The 26550-nt window shown below is 38.1% G+C and overlaps 1 protein-coding gene across 1 annotated transcript in view; it reads right to left on the bottom strand.

Moving 5' to 3' along the window:
• The window catches only part of LOC149743938 (uncharacterized), a 123953-nt gene that overhangs the window by 20703 nt on the left and 76700 nt on the right, over positions 1 to 26550 (bottom strand). Inside the window, exons 4-5 of the mRNA XM_089906017.1 lie at positions 23967 to 24564; positions 22222 to 22321 (exon numbers count right to left, since the gene is read on the bottom strand). The gene's annotated coding sequence lies outside the window, so the exon portion shown is untranslated. The remainder of the gene's footprint in view (positions 1 to 22221; positions 22322 to 23966; positions 24565 to 26550) is intronic.

Here is a 26550-nt window from a genome sequence, read left to right as displayed (position 1 = left end):
AAAGATATGGAAAATGTAGTAGCTGTGATTCCTAGATATCCCCATTTAATTTGCTTACATGGCTTTAGCACAACAGTGATGGATCATGGCACATAAACATGGACTCCTGTATATTTAACAGGTGGTAGCCTGATTTTGAATTGAAACTGCTATGTCTACATATGATACCCTGACTAAAAAAGCTTATCATAGACATTACCATTGGAGATTTAGGTGTGCATCTATTGGTTTGGAAAATAATAAATAAGTAAATTTTCAATCTCCATTAAGTGTGTGTGTGTCTATGTGTGTGTGTGTTTATATGGTAAGGACCAAGGATGATAGTTCCACCTTCACGGTTTTATATAAGTATTATATCAACTCTCTTGCTTTCTACATAATACTGTATATAGGGCATTTATGATCTCAATAATCCATAGAAGATACCAGTAATTTGCTATATTGATTACATCAGAGTGCTCATTTAACCCCTTTGGGCCCCCACGGGAGTGGAGGAAGACTGGAAAGAGAGGGAGAAGGGGCCATTGAAGGTACAGTATTTACTATGGGATTTAACTCCTCAAAGGCCTCCCAGTAGCTTCAGATCTGCTCAAGAATCCTTCATGTCCTGCTGGTTTGCAGCGAGTGGCTCACAGCTTCAAGGCCTCCTCTGCCAGATGGAGAACTATTTCAAACATCCTGCCTCTATTTTGTACTGTAGCAATGCAGACAGGAGACCTGACCCCATTTTCAGGTTCTAAAGAGAAATTCTAAGTACCTGAAAGACTGAGGAACATGGTGGCTTTTATTTAAGATGTGGAGATAGAGAGCACATACCTGGACTTGGGCCTGCAGCAGCACCAAATTGCACCAAGATTTCCCTTTATTTTCTCTCACATCTCTGTTCCTCCTTTTCTTTCTGCTGGATTAGCCATGGGGACTCCAAGTTCTTCATTGTGTGGTCCTGGTACCAAGATTCTCCTGGGAATTATAAAGCTATTCACCTTCTACATCGAGCACTTCTTATTTTTTCCCCAGCAACATAAGTCAATCCTTAAGAGGGGTCAGGGTGCTAGCTCTTAAATATATTTTAGTCATCCCTTTGTACATTAAATTCTCTTTCTTGGAGACTGCTCCTGACATGGTGTTCACCGTGCTCTCAGCTGGCCTCCTGAAGTTCTGCCCTGCCTTCCCCACCAGGTACAGTTCAGGAGCTGCCTACCACAGGGTGATAGGTTATCTTCTAGTTGCTTTATTCCTTTCTGTTTTACATTTAGAGAGTGTAATTGGAATACATAAACTTCTCTGTGACCACAGCTTTATTTGCAACCCACAGGTTTTGTTATGGCATATTTTCATTATCACTGAATTAATAAAATTCTGATTCCCATTGTGACTTTATCTTTGACCTACATAATGATCAGAAGTATGTTTTTAATATCCAACTATTTGGTAAAATATTGGTTATATAGTTTTAAATTTCTTGCTTGTTCGGAGTCTTGTTTTATAACCAGAATATAGTCAATTTTATAAATGTGCCATGTGCACCTAAAAATTTCTGCATAATATATATATTCCATCATTGTTGGTGCAGTGTTTTATGTAAATTTAGGCCAAAGTTTTTAATGATGGTATTCAGATCTATAATCTGCTGATTTGTTGTTGTGGTTCTATGTTACTGATCTAGGTAATTTAGATTTTTCTATTTCTACTTAGATTTTTGGAATTTCCCTTCATATATTGCATTGAAGTTTAGACTTAAAATATATTCCTTGTAAAGTAACAGTGGGTTTTATTATCCTGCCTTATCGCCAGTGATACTTTTTGCTTTCAAATCTATGTTAACATTAACAAATCTTCTTCAATTTTACTTATTGTTGTTATGACATAATTTTTGAATCCTTTCATTTTCAATCTGACTCTTGTCTCTTGTAGGTGGCATAGAATTAGGTTTTTGGTTTGTTTCAATAATCCTTGTCCTTTAATTTCAGTATTTACAGTTAATGTATTTTCTTACAGACCGTTTACTCCTTGTTTACTATTTGTCCCACCTTGTTATGTTCCTTTTGCTCTTCTTTCTTCCTTTGAGATTTCTTCAAATTCCATTTTCCCTTGTATTAGCTTGTTATTTTTACATAAGTAGCAGTTACACATGTACCATGACTTATTAGCTCTTTTACTGCTTCTCAAGCAATGCTGAGATCTTAAATTTCTTTTACTACTTTTTCCTCTTCCTTTTGTTTTAATGCATTCTAATTTTTGATATATTTTATTATTACTCTTTTTTGCTGTTAGATTTTATTTAGGTTTATCCACTTATTTATCCTTTCTGTTATACATAATTCTTTATAAAGTCCTTATTTTCATCTGTGATAATCTTCCTTCTGCCTGCAGGTCTCCCTTTAGAATTTAATTCAGTCAGTTCTGATGAGAACATATTTTCTAAATTTTGTTTGTCTGCAAATTTCCTTATTTCATCTTTCCTTCCAAACATTTTCTCTGCCTCTAGAATTCCCAATGGGCAGTTCTTTTCTTTAGCACTTAAAAATGTTATTCCATTATTTTCCAGTATCCAGTCAGTTTCGCTGAGAAGTAAGCTGTAATCTTAATCCTATTGTTCCTTTGAAAGTAATCTCTCTTTTTCCTCGGGCTGCTTTTAAGATGTCATGTTTTTCTTTGCTGTTCATGAATTGTACTGTGGTGATCTTAGGTGTGGTTTTCTTTGTATTTGTTCTTGTTGCTTTTTTTTAGTGCTTATTGAATTTAAGGCTCCATATATTCTTTTTAGTTTTAGAGAACTCTCAGCTGTTAATATTTCTGAAATATTGTTTTCATCCCAATCTCTCTCTCCTTTTTTCTTTGGACTCCAGTTTACACATATGATAAAAATGTTTACTGTGGCCCATATGTCTCAAATGCGCTTTTGTGTACTTTTTATTCTTTTCGTTTCCCATGCTTTAGTCTTAATATTGTTACTACTCTATCTTCCAGTTCACTTACCTCTCTTTACCTGTGTCCAATTCACTACCGAGTTTTAAATTTCATATAATTTTTAATTCTATCAGTTCAACTTCAATCAGTTTATAGTTTCTAGTTGTCAAGTTAAATTCTTCACCTTGTCATCTATTTTTTTGAACTTGATAATATTTACCAAAATATGTATGAACTTGAACGTTTAGGTCATCTATGATTCTGATTCTTTTTTGTTTTTTATTCTAATTCTCCTTTTCTTGGTAGTCTTGGTGGTTCTTCAGTGAATACCAGACTTGGGATATGACAAGTTGTAGAGAATCTGAATGACATTACAGTTGTCCTTTGAACAACCTGGGTTTGAACTGCACAGATCCACTTATGCATGGATTTTTTTTCAATAAGTAATACAGTACTACATGATCTGTGGTTGATTGAATCCTCAGATTCAGAACCACAGATAAGAAGGGCCGACCATAAAGTTATATGTGGATTTTTGACTGCACAGGGAGTCAGCGTCTCTAATCCCTACATTGTTCCAGGGTCAACTGTATTTTCTTGAGTAGAGAATTTCCTGTTCTTAGGTAGGGAGCAGAGGGGAAGATCACCTCAGTCACTGGACCAACTTCATACTCATTTTCCTTCTTTATAAGGTTCAATGTAGATGTTGCATCAACCTTCCTAACACATAGACACACAGACACACAGACACACACACATATGTAGAGACTTCCAATGTCCTAATTCATATCATTAGTTTTCCATTGGGCCACAAATCTTTCATAGGTTCTGAATCCCAATTTTGTCTCTTCAGCATTATGAGCCAACTAAGTCTTTGCTTTGACTTCAGTTAGCTTTTGTTTGACTTCTTAGCATCTTGTCTTGTCTACCTATTATACATGGAAAATACTGCAAGGGAACACTGTTGCTGAATCCAGCTCCGTTCTCTGAATCTTTACTCTCTCTGTGATTTTGGTCCTTAAAATTCTAGCTGCCTTGGTATTTCTCAATTCCAACTCTGGTTTCCTTAGTCCTATGACATTGTCCTAAGATCTACTGGCTTTTCTACCTCTTAGGAGCCACATCTGGTTTCTCAGACTTTTGCTCTTCATCAGTAGTTTCTAAATGACTGGGCTAGAAACGCATGTGCAGAATATTGTTCTCACTTCAGTGAGTTTCTTTCTCTATTTTACTTTTCTAGGTCATGGCTACCTCAGTAGCTTTCTAACACTCACAGTCAAATGTTTCTTATGATTTATCTGGCCTTTCTAGTTTTGGGGTAAACATTTTCATACCTTCCAATCCAATTTGAGTAATGTATTGTTTTTACAGTGCATTAGTGGAAATTAAATGGTAAATTCAGTCAGTCATTTCATACATCAAAAAGGAAAATCAGTCAACACAACTGTCTGACTGAAATGAATGAAGAAAACAATTCTAGGTAAACAACTGTCCCAGTAGACTTGTATAAATACAGTAGTGGTGTCATGTGCAGAATTAATCTTTCCTCACCCTTAACTGCAGAACACTCTGCCAGCCAATTCAGTCACTCAAATGATACTGAATTATAATATTCCAGTTTCATTTACTCTCAGTTACTGGTGACTGCCCTTCCTTCTCCTTCATCTGTCCATCAGTGGAGAATGTCAGAGCAGAAGAATAGTAATATTGGCCTATTGTAATGTACTGTCTTGAATTCTACAGCCTCAAAATTCTTAGGCTAACTCAATGATCTTAAAGAGCCTGGTGCAGAAAGGATATGTGAATTAAATCCCAGACCACTGGCTGACCCTTCCAGCACTAACATCCCTTATTCCTGGTTCTAATATATCACAGAATACTCAAGAGGAAATTTTGAGTGGTCAGCAGAAATATGGCTCCAAAGCAGGCACATGGAAAAGAAATGTCATCTGTGAACTACTTTAAAGTTGACTTGTCTTTTACTCATAAACCAGATTCAGTGTGAATTCTGTTCTGCTAAATGTTAGAGAATCTGTTGGAGGAGTGTGGGCAATTCTTTTGAATTTTTTACTATCTAACTTCTTGGTTTTTTAACACCTTTATTGGAGTATAATTGCTTTACAACGCTGTGTTAGTTTCTGCTTATAACAAAGTGAATCAGCTATACATATACATATATCCCCATATCTCTTCCCTCTTGCGTCTCCCTCCCTCCCACCCTCCCTACCCCACCCCTCTAGGTGGTCACAGAGCACGGAGCTGATCTCCCTGTGCTATGTGGCTGCTTCCCACTAGTATCTATTTTACATTTGGTAGTGTATATATGTCCAAGCCACTCTGTCACTTCATCCCAGCTTACCCTTCCCCCTCCCTGTGTCCTCAAGTCCATTCTCTACGTCTGCATCTTTATTCCTGTCCTGCCCCTAGGTTCTTCAGAACAATTTTTTTTTTTTTTAGATTCCATATATCTGTGTTAGCGTACGGTATTTGTTTTTCTCTTTCTGACTTATTTCACTCTGTATGACAGTCTCTAGGTCCATCCACCTCACTGCAAATAACTCAATTTCATTTCTTTTTATGGCTGAGTAATATTCCATTGTATGTATGTGCCACATCTTCTTCATCATTCATCTGTCGATGGACACTTAGGTTGCTTGCATGTCCTGGCGACTGTAAATAGTGCTGCAATGAACATGGTGGTACATGTCTCTTTTCGAATTATGGTTTTTTTAGGGTATATGCCCAGTAGTGGGATTGCTGAGTCATATGGTAGTTTTATTTTTAGTTTTTTAGGGAACCTCCATACTGTACTCCATAGTGGCTATATCAATGTACATTCCCACCAACAGTGCAAGAGGGTTCCCTTTTCTCCACACCCTCTCCAGCATTTATTGTTTGTAGATTTTTTAATGATGGCCATTCTGACTGGTCACACAAAGAACTTTGGCATGGTGTTCATCATCTAGCTAATCCTAACATGCAGACATTTATGAGAGTAATGTCAGGTCTTTGCCAGAGTGGGTTGCGTATTTGGGCAACTGGGTCAAATCAAGAAGGGCAAATGTAGGCTGCCAGAGTAAATAAGGAGAGGAAAAACGAAAAGAACGAGACATATCATTCATCAGTGATTTTCTCCCCAATATTCTTAGCCTCCACCTATCTCCATCTTACTGGTAACACAGGAAATAGACTGAAGAATCAGGTAAAAGGTCTCTACAGAAACTGAGGTAATAAAGAAAATAAAAAAATAAAACATAAAATTGTAAATTTTCTTCCTAGGGATAATTGAGATGATACTTCAATAATAACATAAGATCAGGTGAAGTCTAAAGAAATTTTAGAAAACCTGGATAAAGTAAGAAAACATCTCTTCGCCAGCATCCGAATGTTAGAGAGACACCGAGACATGTGGGCCAAGTTCTGGAGAGAAGGGAAACACAGACGCAAGCTTGACATTTGGTGCAGCTTTTCTCCTTGGGGCATTTGCTGATTCAACTCATACAGCCTAGGAGCTGAAAAGCCAAGGAGTTCAAAAGACTCTAAGCACAGAAGCCAAACGGCAAGAGCTCAAGCTAAAGGCAACGACTAATGGAATGACAAGCTACACCTATCCTTAGTCTCACAGGGCTGGGGGAACCATTACATTTAAAGCCTGACAAATACAAGGGTAGTTGGAAATAGGGAGAATCTAAACGTTCACATGGTAATCCCAAAGGGCAACACCCATAGAGGAAGGACAAGACAGAAATAGAGCAACCTTCACACAGAGTGAAAAACGGCTTTGAATGAGCTCAAACTGAGAATGGACTAAGGTTTCCAGTCCCTATAGTAACTGTCTGCCATGGGCAAAAGGAAATCTTTTCAAGAGAACGATAACATCCTGAATGTGGAGGTATATTTATAGTTTCCTAAAATAAGTGAAGCCAAATTTTAATATAAAAATAATTGGACATACCAGGAAAAAGACTAAATGATCAAAAGCTCAAAAAAAAAAAAAAAGAAAGAAGGAAAAAAGAAAATATAAATAGACACAGGAGGACAAGAGTTAGTAGGCCTTGGTTAAAAAACAAAACAACTATGATTAAACAAAGAAAATAGACACATGGCAAATAAGCGTATGAAAAGATGCTACACATTCCATGTCATCAGGGAATTTTAAATTAGAATAATGAGATACCACTACACACCTATTCAAATGTCTAAAATCCAAATACTGAAATACCAAAGTTGTTGACAATGCAGAACAACTGGAATTCTCATTTGTTGCTAGGAGGATACTTGGCAGTTTCTTACAAAACTAAACATACTTTTACCATACAGTGATCTAGTAATCATGCTATTTGGTATTTACCCATAGGAACTGAAAAGTTACATCCACATAAAAACCTGCACATGGATGTTTATAACAGTTTCTTTCATAATTGCCAAAACTTGAAATCAACCAAGATGTTTTTCAATAGGTGAATGGATAAACAAACTATGGTATATCGGTACAAAGGAATAGCATTCAGCAATAAAGAGAAAAGGCTATGTAGCCATGAAAAGACATGGAAGAAGCTTAAATGCATATTGCTAAGTGAAAAAAAGCCAATCTGCAAAGCCTACATGCATATTATATGATTGCAGCTATATGAAACTTAGGAAAAGGCAAAAACGTGGAGATAATCAAAAGATCAGTGGTTGCCAGAGGTTGTGGGGAGGGAGAAAAGGATGGGTGAAGCCCGGAATTTTAAAGGCAGAGAAACTCCTGTGTATGGTTCTGTAATGGTGGATACAGGCTATTGCACATTTGTCAAAAATCATATAATGTACAAAACAAAGAGTGAAGTCTAAAGTAAACCATGGACATTAGTAATAATGTGTCAATATTGGTTCATTAACTATAACAAATGTATTACGCTAATGTAAGATATTAATAATAGGGGAAACTGGGTAGAGAGGTAAGGAGGTATGAGAACTCTGTCCTTTCTGCTTAATTTTTCTGTAAACCAGAAACGGCTCCAAAATAGTCTGTTAATTTAAAAAACAAATCTAGACCTGCATACAAAACTTGCACGTAAATCCAACCACAGCAGCATTATTCATAAGAGCCCCAAAGTGGAAATACCCCAAATGGCCATTTACTGTGAATGGATAAATGAAACATAGTAATATCTACACCATGGAATTATTATTCAGCCATAAAAAGAAATCAAGTACTGATGCATGCTAAAACATGGATGAACCTTGAAAACATGCTAAGTAATTGTATGATTCCATTTGTATGCAATGTCCAGTCTAGACAAATCTGTAGAGACAAAGTATATTAGTGGCTGCCTAGGGTTTGGAGAAATGGGGGAGTGAGTGACCTATAATAGATTCTTTTTCTTTTGCGGGGTGGATGAAAGTTCTAAAATTGATTGTGGTGGTAGATGCATAACACATTAAATTGTACACTTTAAATAATATGGAAAGTAAATTATATCTCAATGAAACTATTATTTAAAATTATGATTAATGTATTAAAAAAAGGACAACATGTACAATTTAAGCAAAAATTGTCTGTGAAATGCAACCAAAAGAAACTTCTAGAATTAAAAATGCTGAAATTAAACACTCAGAAGATCGGTTGAACAGTACTTTAGTCAAACAAAAGAAAGGATTACAAATGTCAATTAAAAAATAACTACACTAAAATGTGGAGGGAAAATGATGGAAAAGAGAAATAAGTACTTAAGACATATAGAGTATATATAAAACACTGTGTCTAGCCAGCCCCAAGTCACACAGCCTAGGGAGGAGACACACAGCCTACCTGAATCACAAGGACTTCTCCAAAGGAAAAATGAGGTTCTGATGCCAGAAGTGGATGGAATGAATTGCAAAGAAAAAGAACAATGGTAAAGTATAATCTAGATATACATCGGTAAATACATAGGTTCCCTGGGGTTGTGACCTGGTACAAACAATAAAAAAAAAAGGATAAGGCTCATAGTAGAGGCTGCTAGATTCTGCTGAGGAAAATGTCCAGGGAGGGAAGAGTTGATTTATTTCCTTATTTTTTTAGAGTCCACATGTAAGTGACATCATGCACTATTTGTCTTTGTCTTATTTCACTTAGCATAGTGTCCTCCAGTTTTATCCATGTTGACTTAAATGATAGGATTTTCTTCTTTTTTAAGGTTGAATAATATTCCATTGTATATATATATATATACCATATTTCCTTTATCCATTAATCTACTATGGACACTTAGGTTGTTTCCATACCTTGGCTCTTGTGAATAATGCTACAATGAACACGGGAGTATAGATATCTCTTCTAATAATGATGATGTTTCCTTTGGATATATACTCAGAAGTGGGAGTGAGGAAGAACTTATGACACAAATCGACCATGTGTAAAAGATGTTGTAGGAATGAAAAAGTCTGAACACCTAGGCAGAGTGTGGAGTATTTGGAAAGGTCATTGTTCAAGGTCATACATAGTTTAAAATTATGACATTTCAGTGAGCCTGTGTGCATGAAGGCTTGCTTATATTTGGGGATTTGAATATAGTGCAAAGAAGTGTTGCTAAATTTTCGATCAACATCAAAAACAGGGTGGAAATGTTTTTTCTTTTATTATGAAACTGCAGGAAAGGCAAGCCTAGAATTCTAGGCCCACTAGAATCTTCCCCGATGATAGTGCTAATTTAGGAGAAGAAGAAGGATCCAAGGCCATAGAACAATTTTGAAAGCAAAATAAGACTGCTGAGTCTTCACCCAGTGTATGAGATTAAGTTTTAATGGCATATGATGCAGTGGCCATGACACAGCCGGCAGAGCTCGTTGAGTTGTGGAAAATGGCTCTTGAAGCTACAGGAAATGAACAGTAGACATAGAAAAAGAACAAGGTAAGTTCCAAAGAGTGGAAGGACAAAATTAATCAAGAGAAAAGTCAAAAATAGAGAAGAAAAGCAGTAAACTTGACAAATAAAACCAAAAGCTTGTTCTTTAGAAAGACCAATAAAATAAGCAATATTTGGCAAATATGATAGTGATGGGACTAGCTATAAAACAGAGAGATTTGTTTTTTTAATTACAAAAGAATACCATGGTAGCTTTATACCAACACATTTGAAAATCTGGACAAAATGGCTGATTATTGATTAGTTATGTGCAGCCATTATTTACTCCTGTTTTGAGTAGAGAATACAAGTAGCTTTACGAAAATAGAAAATATAATCAAAGATATACACCTTAGAAAGACATCAGTTATTTTCCAATGTATTAAAAAATTAGAAGAGTCCTAATACAAAAATCAGATATGGAAAATTTACCCAAAAGTAACTAGAAGCACATTTCTTTTAAGATCTTAAGTTCTACCTCATATTAGCAAATAGATTCCAGCAACGTATTTTTTAAAAGTCATTATGATCAAGAGGGATTTATCACCATAAAGCAGATTTTTTCCTAATTGGGATTCGGGCAGATGAGCTATGGGACTTTTCAAATCTCCAAAAATAATGACAAGAATAGTGACAGAAAAATAGGAGGCTGCAAGCAAAAACATTCAGGAAATGAGGAGAAATGAATGAGATTTAATAGATGATTATGACAGCCAGGATAGTACAGTTTGTTGGCACATACTTCATACAAGCTGAGGCTTTGGTTTTTTGTTGTTGTTTTGTTTTTGTCTTTTTTAATTAGGAGAAATGTCTTAGAAGCAGCACTGGTGGAGGGGGGGGAAAGAATGACAATCTAGTCTCTAAGCTCTACAACAGAGAGTTGTCCTTCTCTGAGGAGACAGTAAGGAAAGCTGTGTCATCAGGGGAAGTCAGTTTTTTGTGGGTTTTTTTTGGCGGTACGCGGGCCTCTCACTGTTGTGACCTCTCCCGTTGCGGAGCACAGGCTCCGGACGCGCAGGCTCAGCGGCCACGGCTCACGGGCCCAGCCGCTCCGCGGCATGTGGGATCTTCCCGGATCAGGGCACGAACCCGTGTCCCCTGCATCGGCAGGCGGACTCTCAATCACTGCGCCACCAGGGAAGGCCGGAAATCAGTTTTTTATTCAAGTCAGAAGATAAAGGAAACATTAAAGGAAAATACTGAAGATTGGGAATTTTGATAATGACAGACTATATATTCTAAAGGATACACAGAAACTATTTGGGGAGTGAGGGATTGGAAAGAGACGGGAGATTAGATCAGATCAAGAGATGTAAGAGGTTATGGGGATAAAAATTAGTATTTAAATATCTTGAATGCTTGGACTTTTGGTAGTTACAGAGTAAAATGGAAATAAAAGCATGATGAGATTAATCCTGCTGGTCTTCTGGGGGAAGGTAAGTGGTGAAAACAGAGATATGGAGACACGCTGACTGCACTGGTGGGGAGTACTGGTTATACACCATACTGGTGGGCTTTCAAAATGCTAAATGGAGGTGGGGTCCTGGCTAGGGAAGGGGAAGTCTATATCGACTTGGACAACAGAATTTGGGGGGGGTGGCGATTTATTAAATCCAAGAGAGTAAAATATATCAAAAACAGTGGAGGTCGGGAATCAGACAATGTGAAGAAGTTGGGGAGAGAGGAGGAATTGATTGGGGGTGGGCTGTCCTTGAGTCATTACCTGGTGGTGAGCACTCCTTAAAAGACAGAGCTGGGGAGTAGAGGTTTACCTAATGCAGCGCTGGAATTAATTAGTTGAGGTAAAATATGTTTAGGAACATAGGAGTCTATCACTCACAAGTGTGGAAAAAAATTTCATCTCCCAGTAGAGACACTGCATTTTACACTTGCCATAAGGAAGATGAGTGTTGATGGGGGTCTGTATGATCATGGGCTGATGATCCATAACACATATAGTCATAAAGATAAATGGGTTCTAAGTGGATCTGGTGATAGATTCTATTTACACTTCTGGTACTTCTTATTAAAATGACTACAAACTCATTTCAGGGATATATGTTCTTTGCAATTAAAGATGAAAACCAGGCCCCTTAATGAGCCCATATAGGGTAATACATTGTCTAGTATTAGCATCATGCTATTGCCACTTTTCAGGAAGCACTGTTCGCTACAGTCTTTTCGTAATTTTACAGATAATCATGAAGTGTAATGTAATCATGGGAAAGCATTTACAGGAAAACTTCATTTATTTGGCATGATTGGGAAATAAATGTTCCTACCTTATTATTTTAGATAACTCAAACATCCCCCTGGAGAATCCAAAATTTAAAGAAAAAAATCTGTTTTCAATGAACTTCTTTTACAATTTGTTGTTTCTTTAAATACGGTAAAAGAACATAATTTAATCCTTTCTTGACTACTTAGACTAAGCAGGCTAGAGTCATATCTGAAAGCTAGGTAGCCAAGGCCAAGATATTTAACTTCTCTCAACTTTCCTTTTCTCTTCTATAAAGTCAATACCAATTTTATAGGGTCATTATGAGAATTTAATGAGATAATGCAAAGAGAGCTTAGCTCCATTTCTGTCACACAGAACACAATCAAGGGTACCTATGGTTATCAGTAGCCTCATCAGATCAGCACCTTAATTAGTAACATCAAAATCTGCCTCCACTCCAATCAAATGATGGCATCAGATCATATGACCCTCGACAAAATGACCCTAGACTACTGAGGTTTTGAATTACAGTTCCGTGTTTTTCAGTATCTTCACTCTTTGCTGCACTGTCTGTGCCTATACACAACTGCATTAATTTTCTCTTCAACCACTGGATTTTCTGTTTCTAATATATTCTGGTATAACAAACTTGATACCTGAATTTAGTGGAGACGAAGCATAAAATTAATTTTGAATGAGAGCCAGAGGGCCTCTGTCATAAGCAAAGTCATGGATATTAGTGTATTGAATTGGTGACATCCACGGTTACTGAGAAACATTTCTTGAATTCATCTCAACTTTTCAAATATTTGTCAGGCATCTGTTATATAAAGTCTAGATCACTGTCATAGCCTTTTATTTCATGATCAAATGCATTAGAGCACTTAATATGTTCAAGATGTGCTGCTGTACTAGGTATTAGGAATGCAAAAGTGATAAGCTAGGCCCTACTTTTAATTAGGGAGGCTGACCAGAATCTTCGCCATTGTAATATCTTAAAGATTGGTACAGAGGATCAGGCTTAAGTTATTTTACCTAGACCTGAGTTTTCTAGGGGAAATGATATTTAACTTGGTTAAGTAAGAGACAGACAAATAAATGAAGAGAAAGGCAGGGACATTGGAAGTGTAAAGGTCCAGAGGTAATAAAGAACTTGGAAAAGTTGATGACCTGAATAAAGCTCACTGTAGGCGAAACATAAAATGGAACCGGACGATAATACTGAGTTGTAACGCTGAGTACGTACATTAAGCAGGGACACGGATATGCAGACTGTGTAAACCATGGTAAAGATTTTGGGCTTTTTTCCAAGGATTATGAAGGGCTGTTTAAAGGTTTAATCTGTGAAGTGATATACTCAGGCTTATGCTGAGTATATCATGTTTCAAAGGTCATTTTATGTTAACCACAGATAATGGATGGAGTACAAGTCAAGGGATGGGGGACGGTGAGCATGCTGCCCAGTGGTCCGGGGGGGAGACTGCAGTGACCCACACTAGAGCGTGGGCGGTACAAATGGTAGGGATTTTCACGAGGGAGAAACGGTAGGACTTGAAGACCAATAGAATAAAGGGAGTGAAAGAGAGGTAGGTGTCAAGGCTGACTTTGTGTTGCCCAACTTCACAGATGGTGGTACAATTTACTGAACAAAGGAATACTGACAAGGGACCACACTTGAAAAAGAAGGTCGAGAACTGAGACTCAAAACTTGGCAAATTTGAGGTACCTTTGAAGTATATACTTATCCCCTGGGAAGGGACCAAAAGGTGCCCCAACTCTCCTCCTTCAAAGATTCATTACTGTGTGTATTCCAACCTCTTATGCTGTTCCATCAGTCAAAAGTCCTGATAGTATGTCCCAGCAAGGCCACTTCTAAATTTTTACCAAGAGGAAATGAAAGTATATCATCCACACAAAGACTTGTAGACAAATATTCCTAACAGATTTAGTTATAAAAGACAAGACTGGAAACAACCCAAATGCCCATCAGGGAGTGCAAAGTTAAATTGTGGTATATTCTTGTAATGGAATACTATTCAGCCATAAATAAGTGAATAAATGGAGTAAGCTACTGATATGTTCAACGACATGAATGAATCTCAAAATCATTATGCTGAGTAAAATAACCCAGACCAAGAAAAAAAAAAGCATAATGCCATTTTTATAAAATTCTAGAAAATGTAAACTAATATATAGTGGTTAAAGCATAGAGAGAAGAAAGAATTGCAAAGCTGCACAAGAAAACACTGGGAATTATAACATATTTGGTATTTTGATTGGGATGATGGGTTTGTGGGTCTACGCATATATTAAAACTCACAGTATTTAGTATACTTTAAATATGAACAATGTATTGTGTGTAAATTGTACCTCAATAAAGTTATTAAAAAGTCAAACCCCTGATCACCTGCTTCCAACCAGGTGAGCTCTCATTCCCTGTTCTATGTCCATTCATAACAACCTGTTTGATAATTAGCAGCATACCTGTTTGCTCCTTCTCTCCCTGTGGATTTCCAGCTGGGCGCCAAAAGAGATTACGCCCCTTTTGTTCCATGTGTCTCTTACAAACCTAACACAGTGAATGAAAGGATGAAGCATTGGTAGTCTCACTCATGCTGGTAAATATCTGAGAATGAACACGTTTTCCTATCAAATCAGGTCCTACGAGGACAGGGCAATAGGGGATGGATCAATGGTGGATACTAGGAAAGGTGTCTGCTTACTGTGCTCTCATATGCAAGTGAGGGACAGGAGGGTAAACAGGAGAGGGAGTGAGATAGTTAGGAAACAATGCTTTAACTTGAGACACATGTAGAAACCAGTAAAGAAAAATCTACGTGGAGGTGCAACACAATATAAAAACTATCCCATTTAATTTATGCTACCTATGAGACACCAAAGAACAATGCTTACATTTTAGGAATGGTGTTGGAAGTGCAAATCGAGAGGGAGATTTTGTACATATGTTAGAGGCAGCCGTCAGGGAACACCCATTCTGGAATGAAGCGATGTCACGTCACTTTGGGGTTTCACTGTCATTCAGCTTCACTCTGAGCTCACTGCCCTCAGGAAGCTAGCAGGTTAGACGCTTTAACTGAGAAGGAAAAGCTTTGAGTCCTGGGAGATATTCCTGTAGCTGAGAGTTTAATTTTAACTAAATGGAAACGGCTCATGAAATAAAAGCGAGATTGAGCCTTTATGGAACATTTTAGGATTGTACATGGTGGCAGTCCCAAGATGAAAAACCAGGGTCCAAAGGTAATCTTAAAAAGATGCCTGTAGGGTCACTTAAGGCATCTGAAATGACCTACCATGGAAAATAAAATCCTAATGGGCAAATCCTTGTGCTTTATCTATACATATAAATGGAAAGTTAAATAGTTATCTAACTGTTCTTAGATATTCAGTTTTATGCAAACGATGTTATTCTTAACGGCATTTTTCTAAGGCCCTCATTGCATACCATTTTAATTAAATTTTTATTTATTTAGCCACCGTGTTCACTGCCACAGAGCTGTAAATTATAATTTAAGATATAATTATTTCCTGATTTCAAGGATTAGCCTCTCCCTGCACTACTTAAATAATACTTAAATAATATGATAGAAATTCTGTGATTCAACACTCAACTGAAAGATAAGAACAGTGTTTCAAGGGGGTTGGAAGAAGAGAGATCTATGTAAGCAATATGGAACAAGTAACTTTGCAAAGAAGAGATGGGCTTTGAGGCTACTCTTGATGGATTCTTGAACTGGGGAAGTGATATAAGATAGAGAAGGGCATCCACATAGGAGAACAGGAGGAGTACAAGAGAGATACCACAGAAAGCTCTCAGGTTTCCCTCCTTGTTAAAAAAAAAAAATCTTATGGTGTCTGAGTTTGTTCAAAGTCTAAGAAAAATATTAGCATAGCAGGGCTTCTCTATAATGGTGTAATGATCGAACCTGAAATAGAAACCACCTCAGGACAGAGGGAGGGTAAAAAGGCGTCAATTTCTCATTGTCTCCCATCAACACCCACTGTAGACATAGTTCATAGATTAAAATCTTTTTTGACTGTGGACCTCAGATTGGACTGCCTGGGAATATGGTGTTCCACAGCACAGGCTAGTTTTATCTGTTTCTGGATTTATTTTTATGCTTGTTTTAAACTTCTGTAGTGAGAGATACTCTAGCAGGGTACTAAATATCAAAATGGAATTCGTCTTTACTAATGGCTTTAAAGTTAATCTGGGTTAGGGATTATAAAATTATAGATATTAGTATTTCCCTACTGTGTGATGAAAGCAACCCATGCTATACCATGCATTTAAGAAATGTCACCACACAAATCCCAAGATGGTCTTCCTCCACAATTCCAATGGCCAAATCCTTCAGGAACAGAATGCCATCCTCTTTTTAAATAATAATGTTAGATATAGTACTGTTTTTAGAGTTGCTTAAGGGTTTGTTTTCTTGGTTTTTTTTTTTTTTTTTTTTTTTTGCGGTACGCGGGCCTCTCACTGTCGTGGCCTCTCCCGTTGCGGAGCACAGGCTCCGGACGCACAGGCTCAGCGGCCATAGGCTCACGGGCCCAGCCGCCCCACGGCATGTGGGATCTTCCCGGACCGGGGCACGAACCCGTGTCCCCTGCATCGGCAGGCAGACTCTCAACCACTGTGCCACCAGGGAAACCCTGTGGTTTTTTTTTTGATGTTAACTATAACAGGCCAAGTAGGGGGCATAACCAATATGAGAGGCAGATCAACTTGCCTAGGGCCACAGATACCGCAAATAAAAGAGAATAATTTTAACACGTATTTAATATTTTACAGGTTCTAGGCAAGATTCTATGAACTTTCACATACGTTAAAATCACCATAACAACCGTGTGAAGAGAAGATTATTAGCCCAATTTTATGGATGAGGAGACCGAGGCTCAGTAAGATTAAAAGCAACAGAACACAGGGCTTCCCTGGTGGCGCAGTGGTTGAGAGTCCGCCTGCCGATGCAGGGGACACGGGTTCGTGTCCCGGTTCGGGAGGGTGCCGCGGAGCAGCTGGGCCCGTGGGCCATGGCCGCTGAGCCTGTGCTCCGCGGCGGGAGAGGCCACAACGGTGAGAGGCCCGCGTACCGCAAAAAAAAAAAAAAAAAAGCAACAGAACACAGATATAAACTCAGGTCATCTGACCCCAATCCCAATATTCTGTGTAATCATCATGATTAAAGTAACATGTATTAGGTACTTGCTCTATGCCATCTTCTCTGCTAAGTGTTTTATATAAATCATCTCATTCCCAGCATAATGTCCCTAGAAAGGATTATCACTGGCTAACATTCAGATTCAGAAACAGGTTGATCAAGGTCACACAGCTGATAAGTAACCCAGCTAGAACTTGAAATCTGAGTTTAGAACTAACACTCTTGATTAATATATTTTGCTGCCTCTTAAAGGATAGTGCAATCCTAAAAGTGAATTCAGTTACAGGTATTAGGACCTTATTCAGGCAATATCTATGTGATAAAGTGAGGGAGAAAATCCATTCTCTTGGGGAATCAGACAGCAAGCACACATTGAAATCTCATTAGAAATTAGTTACAGCAAATAACACGTTTAAATGTTTCAGTATATCATCCTCCTCCACAAAAAGGACACTTCCATTTTCGCTTAATATCCTATCCTTAATTAGCAATGACAAGAGCCTCAATTACGGATTGCTTTCTATATGTGCCTAAAGCCATGCTCAGCAATTTATATAAAATATCTCATTTAATCCTCACAACCAGACTATTAAGTCTATGATTTCTTCCTGTGAATCAAGGGAACAGTATACAAAGCTCAAAGAACTCCAACAGGTACTAACCTACCTAGTTAAGGGAAGCAGAGCAATTCTGGCCCACAAACACCTTGGAAGCTAATCATCTCTGCCTCTCACATGGAAGCCACAGTTGTGAGATTATTCAGCAGTCACCTGGTGAGATGTAATGCATTTTATCTGATACGACTGTGGGAAATGTGCTATAAAAATAAACCCAGTGTGCCTTGCTTGTTGTGCCGAAGAAACCTCCCTGGACAGTGTGAGTGGATAAAATATTGAAGAAATATTGCTGCCCATGATTAGAGTTAGAGGGATGGAAAAAAATGAAGCATAGATTTGAGAAGGGGATAAACAGCCACAGGCTTCCTTACTTTTGTCCAGAGAATGTGAGCAATTCAGCAAAGAGCTCCTAGCCTTCCTCTGTGTAAAACTATTGCTAGATGTTAACTTGCCAGGGCTGCAGGACCCAGCACCTCCTGCATGTATACCCTGTCAATGGAATGTGCGCAAAGGTAACGAATGTCACTTCTGGGATGGAGTGATTAAGAGCAGAGCCTCTACACCCTTTTCTCCTCTGTCTTCCAACTACATTCCAAAGGCTTTGAGGCCCTAGGAAATAGAGTCAGGACATAGAAGAAGCCTGGGCTCCTAATTCACTTCATGGAGAAAAGATCTCAGCAAATAAAAAATATCATGTTGGATTATGTCCTTAAAAGCACAAACTCTATTAGATTGATTTCCATCTTAGGCAGGTGAGTACTCAAATACATAATAAGACTAAATAAAATATTTTTCTCCTGATATTCTGTTCATAAGACTATAATGATACTTGTCCAACTGTACAATAATTATGTGTTAACCTCTATGACTCCCCTCAAGACTGGGAGACCCTCCAAGGTAATGATAATGACGTTTTCACCTTTCCAGCTCAGCACCTAGATCAATACCAGGTACAGTATCCACAGTAACAAATATTTTGTGAATATATGAATGATGTGTAAATAAATGAATACAAGGATGAATAAATGAGTGGAGAGACTGGAGTATACAGAAAATAAAACAATTATTTTCATAACAAGACCACACAAATTACTTTCCATTTGACTTTAGAATGCATTTTTGAACTTATATTTAAATGGGTGTGTCCAAATCAATTCAAAATCATTCAAATAATAGAATTAAGTCAAACCATGAGAGGTTAAAAAAAGAAAAGAAAAAAGCTTGTCTCTTTTGTTCTTCATCCTCAGTTTCTCTCCCTAAACCTTTCTGGCTTAGGCAAAGCACCAACCTAACTTGAATTGTCCTTTTTCATTCAAAGTGTGTTACCTTCCTGCTGAGTGTCTTAAGTAAAAGATAAAGAATAAATATGTTCTCAGCTCCTGTGAGGCTGCAGGTTTAGTCTAGGTAAAGAAAGGGTAAAATAGAGAAGTTTGCCATTTTTTATATTACTTTCAAAGCTCTTCAAGGCTGTTTTAAGTCGCGTACCTGAATCAGAGGGTACCAAGCAGTCTGCTTAGGTATACAGTTCGGAATCTAACGTTTGTAAGTGGGACATGAGATAATGATCCCCTCAACCCTTGGGGCTGCCTGGTACAGCCTGGGTTACCCAGAACCCTGGAACTATTCACATTCAGCCACAAATAGCCTCTCTAGGGTCTCCCAGGAAGGTTACCCGAGAGAGAGACAGAGTCAGACAAAAGGTCAAAAGTGGTCTCGGATGGCAGACACAGTGAGAAACGCCACACCCATGGGTCCATCAAAGTTCTCTCGCCATTCAACCAGCGGGCATCAACTTGTGCAACAGCCAGCGGCGAGTATGCCAGTGCTCATGGTGAACAAGAGATTGCTAGGATTGCTACAAGAACTAATGATCCAGAGCAAAGATACAGCAGGTCAGGGGCGGGAGTCCCAGGAGACCTTGTCAGCGTGGGTTTAGGTGGTTACCCGCCCATCTCTGTCTTCATGTAAAGATGATATGACCGCCTAGTGGATGTGAAGGCTCTACCACAGTCTGTGCCTTCTACCATCATTATTGGGACATACCTTATAAAAGCAACCACCAACTTGGAACGAAATCAGTCTCATACACATCATCAGATGATACTGCAATGAGTTTTTGTGTGCCAAAGAAAGAAGAAACTAGATTCTTTGAAAAACACTGGCTTGAAAATTTTAGATCGTAAAAATGATTAAAATTTTCTTGTCTAATGTGACGATCAAAAAGAGAGAGATGTTATTAAAACATTGATTAGAATTACAGTCACAACTTCAAGAATAAGACCTGGTAAACAAAACAAAACAAACAAAAAAACCCAAAAACACTTATGTTTGGGGAAGCAACTACAAGTTTCTCAGTAAAAATCCTGAAAAGCACTACTTGAAAATTATGTAAATTAAGTATTTGATATCTTTCCCAATACTTTATACTTTATTATGGCTTGTTATTTTAAATTATTTATATTAGTTGTTTTACTTTATCATTGTTTAATATAAAGGCTATACAATTTTTACCAAGCTCCATTTAGATCCCCTCTAGTTTATTCTAGTATAGCATACAAGTATCATTTAATAAGTGTGCCATGAAGTGAAAACAGTAAGCAGTAGTACCTAACTATATAAGCAGCATATTAATATTCACAACTAGACAATGTGTTCTAGAGTCGAAGGGGGCAGAACCCAGAAGATATCCTTAGCCTACTGATTAGGTAAATATTCAATTTAAGATGATATATTCCCTAGACCACACAAAAAATAGATACCAGTGTAATAATAAGATTTGAGGTCTGTAATTTTATCTAGCAATGTAGCCCTTAAGGCAGCAATCGCTGGTGTTTCATGAATTAATTGCCTACCGTGGAGCTTTTCAACACAGAATACAAATTAATCCCACACACCTTACTATTATAAAATTTACTTACATTTTTCATGACACATGCAGAATCTAAAGATTTATAAATATGGAGTAGATAATGCTTTCCATTTAAATTTGGCATCAAGCTATCGCTCTGAGCCCAAAATAACAATGCAGACAACGCTGGTTTAAAAAAAATCCCAGATTTACTTAATTTTGGCTGTTTGTTCCTTTGCCTAAGTGTTTGGTTTTTTCTCTGTTTTTAATCTTACTCTATAAAGCCAAGCCAAAGTTCTTTATTCGAAGAATCAGATTTTTTGACTGATGGTGAAGCAAATGGATCACAAAATTAGGAGGTGGGACAACTGGATATTTCTGATTACAACTCTTTTACAGATTTGTTTGCTTGAGTGTGGTTTTTTGCTTCTTATTTGAGCTAGAGTTTCCTCATCACTAGAATGAAGGTTTTCATTAAATATTTCTGAGTGTTCTTTTGAGCATCATGTGAATTTGTGATCCTAACTTGTTGCAGAAAAAATTTAAATGTATATAATCTTAGAAGTATTTATACTAGTTATAAATTCAAACAAAGTAGGGATTTTAAACGCTGAATTATCCTGATTTTATGCCATGCTGCCACTAATAAACCAACAGCAAGTTCCCTGATAGTGATTCTCTATTATGGGATATTGATATATTTTGGGATTTGGAGGTTGGATTGACCTCCCCCTGTTTACAAGACACAGCTTTCTGATTTGCCACCTGCTATGTCTCCTATTCATCTTTTTGTAAGACTTTGTAAACATTAAGCAAAACCCTCATGGTACAGAATTTCCCACAAGTGGCCCACATTTGAACAGTAGGATTCAACTGAGACTTGAAGATGGGCCACACGCAGCACACCCTGCTGACATGTTCCTCTACCCACGTCCCTCCTTTTCTCACTGCCTGGTAATTGAAGTGTATTTTTGTCAGTGGTGTCAAAGCCTGTCTCCTAGGCTGTCTTATTATTTTTAAATCCCCGACAAGTCCACCACAGTGATCCAGCTCCTTGCACTTTATAGGTGCTCAAGATGTACTGGCCAAGCCAACACGTCTCTCTCAGTTTCTCTAGACTTGCAGGTCCTTAACTGCAGACCCTAGGGTGACTGGGAGACACAGCAGCTGGCCTGGAAGAAACTGTGCATAAACCACAGATTTTTACTTATGCAGCTTTGTGCATTAATTCTGGATAAGCACATGATAGAATGTCTTATGTCTGAATTTTATTTTTCAGGTGTAGTGATGGTGGGAAAGAGGCTGGTAATAGCTATTGTAGACCACACTGCATTACAAAAAATCTGATAAATCCAAGCAATTCAATTCAAAATGGTCAATTAAGGGAAAAATGCAGTCATTTAACTTGATAATTCTACATGATACATTAAGTCTCTCACAGACTCCACCACAATGAAAGCGAAAAGAGTTGAACGAAGGTAGAGGAAGATTTTCTTTAAGGCCCACTACTTGATTTCTTTTAGCTCCTAAATATGTGGGAAGCAGTAAAGCATGGTGCTCAGGCCATGGTACTCACCTGGTCTTGGAGTTGGGCAGTGTAATTTGTGCACTGGCTGAACAGATGGATAACTGATCATAGGCAAATTCTTAACTTTTCTCTTCCTCAGTGTCTTCATCTGTAAAATGGGGATATTATTGGTACTTACTTCTTAAGAGCTTTGTGAGGATTAACTACACTAATCCATGGACAAGAGACATGTTGTCTAAATAACAGGTGCCCAATAAGTTACAGTGATTGTGTTGTTGTTGATAATGCCCATGACAACAATGATGGCATGTGTCTATTTTTATCATTATAGTGTGATTACACGTCATATATGTTGTATCTCCTTGTTCTGAGATTAACATAGCCTCTTTTAGAAACCACCAAAAGGCTCAACAGTATTGGTGAGAAACATCTGTGAGCAACAAACATTCAGACACAAACATTCAATTAAGACGACCGCTTCCAGAAGCAGTCTCTGAAGCATGTCTGATCTAGAAGGGATGCCCCCATGCACTTCCTGCTGGGAGAGAATCTTCTATTGTCGCCAGTCAGGATCATTCCCTGTTGGTTTAAATTAACCTGAAAGATCCTCAGCAGTTTAGGTATGTTTAGCTCAACATCGCAGATTGTTTATACCTGTGATGCAGGCACGTCAAAACAACAACCACTGAGCCACTGGCTTAGGGTTTCCAGCTGAAGCTACGGCGGTTCTTTTCTGTAAGCACAGGAAATCAGCCAAGCTCAGTTTGCTTAAGACATTCAGGTAAACCGTTTGCTTTGTCAGAGCACTCTCTCCCAGGAACGACCAAGATATTCTGAATCATTTACTTCTTTCCCATTTGCCATTCTTTTCATGAGGTGGATTCCCCAATCGTAAACACAAAGAAAGTGTTGAATCAGAAGCAGCCAGAAGTGATTGGTGATAACTGGGATTTAATGGCTCAATCTCAAATCTAGTTTCAGTTGTGTTTCACCAGAAAATTTTCAGATTCTTGCTATGAGAGTTTGGCAGAAGACAATAAAAATCATGATTTCCTCACTTTTTTCTGATGTTTTGCTATGGCACTAAATAATATGTTCAGTATTCCCTTGGAAATATATAAAGCACATTACGTGGTGTGTTCATCATTTGCCTCTGACTAAAATGTCCAAATGACTGAGAATTAATGAAAATCATTATGGATAGGAGCAAAGGATGTGTACCAACATGTTCACTAAAGCATTGTCTACAATTGTGAAAATGAAAACATATATTATGAACTGTATAACAATAGGCATGAAGTATTTACTACTACATGGACTACTATGAAACCATTAAAATGATGATGTAGAAACAAAAAAATGTGAAAAACGGGTTTTAAAATAAAACAATAACACACTAATATTAGATTATTTAGTTATTATTCTGGGTCCAACCAGAAGAAAAACAAACAGTAATTTGAGCATGGAAAGTGTAATGAAAAAACTATTAATTATGAAAGAGGATTAGAGTAAGGAAGGAATGGCCAGCGACAAGTAAAGAGAACGCCAAAACACACAGTTAGCAGAAATAAGGAGAGCCGCTAACCCTCCAGTTGAAAAGAAGACCTCCTCCTCCCTGCCCACAGGACTGAGGTCCAGACCCGGTTGAAAAGAGCATGACTGTGGCTCACTGGATGGTAAAGAAGCTGCTGTGGTGTCTCATGGTGGAACTTTCTGGAAATATGCCCTCTGTAAGTTGCTGGAAATCCACATTCTAGGGTTCCAGTAAAACTATGCACGGGGAGATTTCTCACCTGAGGCGCTACTCCAGAACTGCTTGATAGAAGATGCTGATGGAAGCTGTCGTCCACTGCTCTCTCTACGCACTGCTGAAGCCGACTACCGGAGAAGTTGTGAGCCCCGGGAGCAGGGCTGAGGACGCCCTCGGAGCTGCAGGAGTGAGTGGGTGCTGAAGACGCCACCAAGAGCCTTCCCAGCAAGCACCGGGGCATCACGAAGCAACACCTTCCTCAGGTGCCATCAATTAGGAAAGCCTAACATCACACGAGGTGGCCAAAGAAAAACTATTTAAAGGACCCATAGCACTTTTCACAGAGCAAGTAACAAAAGAGTGAATTTCGAGCTGAGAGGCGGTAACCAATGTTACCTCAAGAAAAATTAAATTTAAACGGAGTTTTTTTTTTGTTTTTTGTTTTTTTTGGCGCTACACGGGCCTCTCACTGTTGTGGCCTCTCCCGTTGCGGCGCACAGGCTCTGGACGCGCAGGCTCAGCGGCCATGGCTCACGGGCCCAGCCACTCCGCGGCCTGTGGGATCTTCTCGGACAGGGGCACGAATCCGCGTCCCCTGCATCGGCAGGCAGACTCTCAACCACTGCGCCACCAGGGAAGCCCTAAAAAGGAGTTTTTATCACATAATCAGTGAAATGCAAATTCAAGCAATAAGATGCCATTTTTGACTAAAAAACAAACTGACACAAAGAGTATATAATATTAAAACGTTAACAATGGCTCTCTTTGGGTGGGAAATTACCAGTGAATTTCTCATTTTTCTTGGAGCATTGCCATATTCCTACAATATAAATGTACATAGATTTCCAATGCACAAAAATAAAATACAATTATCAACTCAGCTACCCAAAAAACTTAATATTCACTCAATAACTTTTACTCTGTATTTAATTACAGCATAAAATGTAAGAACAAATGCAATATGGATGCTGCATATTAAAGGGACTCGATCAGTCTTACTCATTTTGTGGAATCAAGGAAAGGACCATTCAAGCGTTTCCATGAGTTTCTCTTCCATTCTACCTAAAACTCCCTCTTGCTGGAGGAATTCTGTCCATCAAATTCTAGTTATCCAAATCAACACATTTAATATATCTTACAGGGGTATCAGTGCTTTGTGTGTGTGTATGGGGAGGGGTGGTGGGTACAGGTGAAATAAGTTTAGGAAATGATCAATGTACCAAAGGTGAACAGGTTTACATATTATTGTTTCTATCTGTACATACCACACAGGTTTGTACAGAGCTGCAATAGTGTTTGGATCTAGCTAGAGCCTGGATATGATTCTGCTTTACCAACCCAACAAGGAACTTCTTCTATGCACATGACTGAATCAAGGTGAATGAACATGTTTGGGGGAAGTTTTAAAGGCCTACACAAAGCACTACAGCTCTGTCAAGTGATGTAATATAATTATAAAAGTTCTTTAAAAAAAATTTACTGTTGCCTTTCAGTCTACCTTCCTGTATTTTACTACACTCTACCTTATTTTAAATGTGATTTAAGGAAATGTTTTGCTCCATACTTTCTTAGTCTATCCCTCCCTTTCTTCCTCTCTGCCTTATAAAAGAATATATAATCGAGCCAAAAAAAACCCCCTCCAGCTTATTTGTAAAAAAAAGCTTCAACTAGCAACCTAAGTGTCCAGCGACGGATGAATGGATAAAGATGTGGCACATATATGCAATGGAATATTACTCAGCCATAAAAAGAAATGAAATTGCGTTATTTGTAGTGAGGTGGATGGACCTAGAGTCTGTCATACAGAGTGAAGTAAGTCAGAAAGAGAAAAACAAATACTGTATGCTAACACATATATATGGAATCTAAAAAAAAAAAAAAAAAGGCTCTGAAGAACCTAGGGGCAGGACAGGAATAAAGACGCAGATATAGAGAATGGACTTGAGGACACGGGGAGGGGGAAGGGTAAGCTGGGACGTAGTGAGAGAGTGGCATGGACATATATACACTACCAAATGTAAAATAGATAGCTAGTGGGAAGCAGCTGCATAGCACAGGGAGATCAGCTCGGTGCTTTGTGACCACTTAGAGGGGTGGGATAGGGAGGGTGGGAGGGAGGAAGACACAAGAGGGAGGAGATATGGGGATATATGTATGTGTATAGCTGATTCACTTTGTTATAAAGCAGAAACTAACACACCATTGTAAAGCAATTATACTCCAATAAAGATGTTAAAAAAAAATAAAAATAAGCTTTAAAAAAAGCTTCAACTACAAAGGGACATGTTACCGCCTGCTACCATCAATATAATACCTAACAATTTATCACTGACGCTGTAAGAAAGTTAGTGGTGTACCTAAAACCATCTTTTATTTTAAATATCCCTTGTTGTGCTAGTAATGATTTTCCTTTATTATCCCCAAGTCATATATTTAAACCTAAAGAGACAAACCCAATTTCACTTCTCTAAATTAATCTACTGTAACCACATGTACCCTAACTGTAGGAGATGCCTGAGCCATTTTCTACTTAAAATTCTGAAAGACTCGTGCTCACATAATCCCCACTGACACTTTTGCAAATGACCAAAAATTTCATCAAGGCCACTGGATCAGAACAATTGGTG

This window comes from Delphinapterus leucas, unplaced genomic scaffold, assembly GCF_059928025.1.
Source record: "Delphinapterus leucas isolate spDelLeu-1000000601 "Yukka" unplaced genomic scaffold, BTC_Dleu_Yukka2 spDelLeu_asBTCV2_sq49, whole genome shotgun sequence".
NCBI lineage: Eukaryota > Metazoa > Chordata > Mammalia > Artiodactyla > Monodontidae > Delphinapterus > Delphinapterus leucas.
This window is presented reverse-complemented; position numbering and strand designations above follow the sequence as displayed.